This window comes from Meleagris gallopavo, chromosome 10, assembly GCF_000146605.3.
Source record: "Meleagris gallopavo isolate NT-WF06-2002-E0010 breed Aviagen turkey brand Nicholas breeding stock chromosome 10, Turkey_5.1, whole genome shotgun sequence".
Lineage (NCBI taxonomy): Eukaryota > Metazoa > Chordata > Aves > Galliformes > Phasianidae > Meleagris > Meleagris gallopavo.
This window is the reverse complement of record NC_015020.2, coordinates 6,621,311-6,625,772: the sequence shown is the minus strand read 5'-3', so window position 1 is coordinate 6,625,772 and position 4,462 is coordinate 6,621,311.

The following is a 4,462-nucleotide window of genomic DNA, read 5'->3' as shown; positions in this document are numbered from 1 at the left end:
CTAGATATTGATTTATTTATATCATATGTATATTTCTGGACAATTTTATAAAACTGTGCGCAGGATTATTTATTTATTTAAAAAAATACAAGAGGCTTTATTGCTTGAGCAATAAAGCAAAATATGCAACTTTTTTCTAATCTCTGATCCAGAAAGTTCTTTCCTAGTTGTATGTGAAACACTAACATTAATGAGCTATTCCAACATATACTTGTATGATATTTATAGAACAAGGAACCCAGAATTCAGCATAGATATAGATACACTTTCATTTGTACTGGTGCAGCTAGAACTGCACTTGTCTATTAAATTTTGTCTCCTTTGTTCACGAGGAGTAAACTTCTTCAAATGGGCTGCTGAAAACCGGAAGAGTTTTGGGATACTGAGATTTCTTGATGAATGTCACAATATAGTGTTGGCACATACCAGAGGAGTGAGTTTTAAGTGCTTTTCAGCTATTTGTTATTTCTTGTTCCTTCTGCGTTGGATGCAGTTTTGCTTATTATCCTTTGCTTGAGACCTATTTTTCAACTGAGGGCAAACATATCTTCATAATAGGTCGGTTTGGATCATGTACCTATCATACCATAAAAATCCTTGGAATCAAAGTCCCGCAAAAAATGTCATCCAAAACTCTGTGTATTGTTTAGGTTAACATAGGCTATTTAAATGGTAATCACTGCAAATGCTCACATAAAGCATTTCTCCCAAATATGCAATCACTCTGTGTCTCTGAAACCATCACCAGTGGTTATCTTAAGCTAAGGGTAATACAAAAATTAAAATCTTTAAATTGGATTAACCAATGTGATCAAAGTTTGACAGTTTTTTGTGTACATCACCATATCTGCTCAACAGGACTTGAAATTTCAAAATCAAGCTGATGCACAACTTTGTCTATGTAGGAATCTTAAATGTTATTGGTTTGAGCTCTAGCTTTAGGATTGCAAAAATGAATAATATACTGACTAATCTGGCAGTGACAACTTATGGATTCACCTACATCTGAAATAGAATTTTGCCGAAATGAATTACATCTGCATACTCAATCTTGACCATTTTACATAATTTATTCCTTAAAAACATATTTTGAAAGAAAATGTGACATTAAAAATCGGCAGGAGTAAACTTCTTAGGTTTTATTATTTACAGTAGATACAAAAAACTCTTCAATTTGTATATCATTTGTAAAAAGCACTAGCCTTCCATTTATTCACTAAAAAAAGGGATGAGACCTGCAGCACAAGTACTGAAGAAATTTGTTCTGAAAGATAAGCAAGTCTAAATATCATTGTGTATGTGTAGCACTGGAAACACCTAATTTATGAAGCATTTCTGTTGCCTTCTGCAATCTGTGTCAAAAACAAAAAAATCATCCACTAAAAAATAATAATAATTAAAAAAACTGGTCAGTATATATTAAAAAATCACATCAACTTCTACAAACATTTTTACCAAGTTCTCCTGGGCACAGCAGTACAACTGTACTGATTAAGAGAATTTCACAATTACTAAGAGGTTGATTACATCTGCTGATACTTTATACTCAAATATTATTAAGTAGTTCATAATAATAATGCCAATCAACTTTTTTTTTTTCTTTCTTTTCCTTTTCTCTAAACTCATCTCAGTAAATCTGACATTAGATAAGAATAATTTTTGTTCAAAGATATCACTGGTAAGATGATAGGACTTGGACAGGGGAACAATCTAGCTGGTCTTGAACTTGTCTTGTTACAGTAGGTAGACTGATGGCCAGCAAATCACTAGCGTGGAGTTATTAGCATTTGATTTACCCACAATTTCTGATGATATCAATTATTCCAATTTCAAAGTCACATCTAGCATTACATTAAAACAGTTGGCCAGGTGTGCTGGTTTTTGGAACAAATTTGATACAGTACTGAAGAGGACTCTTGAAATGAATACTGAAAGGGGAAAAATAAAAATGGACGTATAGGGATACAATTCACAAAAGTTTCACTAAAGGCCTTAGTACATGCATTTATTTTAGCAGCAAAAGTTACTATGTGACCTGTTTCGTTAAAAAAAAAAAAGAAGGTTGTACACTCAACACGTTGTTGTTGTTGTTTTTTCTCCATAGTCCCATACTAATGTGTCCATATTTCCAATGTCATCATGCTACAGTAGAATATATGAAAGCAGCATGATTACCTTTAAAACCAGTAGCTTTATAAACTGCAAATCCCTTGTACGTTTTTGAGCAAAATATCTTTGGAAGAAGCATGTGTTTGTTGAATGAATTTTGATTATTTCTCCCAATTTTAATACAATTGCATTACAATTAGCATATTTGCAAAACAAAGAACAAAAACCAGGAGAGCGTAAAAAGAAATAGATGATGACATTTGCATATTCACAGTGCCTGAAACGTGTTTGATTTTATTCTACTCAGCATCACAAATGTGTTTTGAAACCTCAATGCAGTAAGCATTATGCATTTATTTGAGGAGTTTCATTTGCATTTAATTTGCCTTCAGTTACTTAATAGATTATTAATTTTGGAGGCTTACAATCATTTCTCAGTAAGTACTACTATGATCTAAACATGACAAATTGCGTATTTTCACAATATTTTTTACTCAGTAACATCAAGTTTTTATTATATGTTTGAAAGTGCATATTCTTAGCATAAACTATTTTTTTTTTAAAGTTGTGTTCTATTATTCTGAATTTCCCTTAAAACTATTTTAATGTAGGGTATCACAGTTAATTTTTCATTAGCAAAGATGAATACATTTTACTGACATTACCTTCTAGATCTTCTTTAGTATTTGGGGTCTCCAAAATTTTCCAGCTGCCTGAGGCTCATTGAGCCCTGCAAAATCGTCAGTTGAGGCTTAACAATTAGAAGCATAACTCTGAGAAACTTTGGTACTCTTACAACATCTTCCACTGCCGTACACATGTCAGAACCTAAAGGATTTTCCTTGCACTCAAGTTTATCACCACCAATTTGGTCATTTACTTGTTAAAGTATCATGGAATACTTGACCTTTTTACCAGTCAAGAAAGATAGAACAAAGGACGATAATGAAAAACATTAATCTTACTACACTTGAAGATGGAAGAAAAAAAATGATATAATTCTAAGAATTAATGCATATTATATATTATATTCTATATAAATGCATATTATATATATTATATAAATCTTGCTGTAAGAAAGAAAAAAATAAAACATTATGTAAAGGACCAGTGAAAAGCACTTCCTGGTTACCTCTTCCCTCCCCTTACAGGCAGGACACGACACCTTACTTATCCACAGAGAATTCTGCTCAAAATCAGGAGAAATGCATGAACAGACTGTAATCTCCGGCCAAAATTTTAGGATTCAAGATTAAAAAGGGCTGAATAGACACTGAGAATAACCACAGTAACTAAAGAGATCCTAATTTTCAACATTATACTTTATATTCAACTTAGCTTAGCTTTTCTACCTCAATGGAAACTGTAAAAGATAAGAGATAGGAGCCAAGAGAAAATCAGATTAGGTAAAACCTTTTGTTTGTTTGTTTGTTTTAAACTGTGCAGAAAAACTCTAAGCAGTCCAGACATCACAAGGAAGAATAGTAGATTAATGAAACAAGTACTTGGCTATATTAGATTTTGCAGTAGTGAGAAATTAAAGCAAAAGGTGACGTGAAAGCAGAAAATGGGAAAATGAGGAGTAAATAAAGTAATACACGTCAGAGGCAAGTAGATAAGAATATGACCAAAATGGCAGTGGAAGCAAAATTACGTAGGACAAAACACAGTGAAAGCAAAAATGAGTTTGAAAAGATACTTGCTCATGTTTCAAACATGTTTCCAAACAATGTGAGATGACTTCTCAAATGTAAGTCCTACTGAGCCTTTCGTTCCAAGTCATTGCAGTACATTTATTTTCAGAAGTGAGGTTACTTCAAAAAAATGCATAACAAAAGTAACAAATTTTACATCCAGTTTAAATGGGAATTTGTTTCTGTTTCTGCAAGTCCTTTGAAGACCTTTAATAAAACATGTATTTAATTATTTTTTTGTTATTAGGTTACCCACTCATATACTGAGTAACTAGGGTCTTCCCTTTGGAAGACTGAAGAATGTAATTACATATGTAAAAAATTGTTTCTAAATAATCAAAAAGTTTTGTGAATGCCCTATCATGATGCCTACTGCAGCAATACTAGTTCCTAGTGATAGAAAAAGAAACATGGCCGGCATCCATGCTGGTTATATCTTAAAATGTTGGCCACTGGGAGCCATGTGCAATTAACAGATTTCTGGACTAACGAACTTCAACAGTGAGTAGAGAATAATTAGTTCATAGCATTTAGACTTCAAAGGAGGCTAGCTAACAGCTGGAAGAATTCAATGAATCATTTAATTCAGTATTGGGGCTCATAAACAGATGAAAATTCAGTGCATTCAGAAAATGCTTTAACCTTTCTTTTTGTGTTTT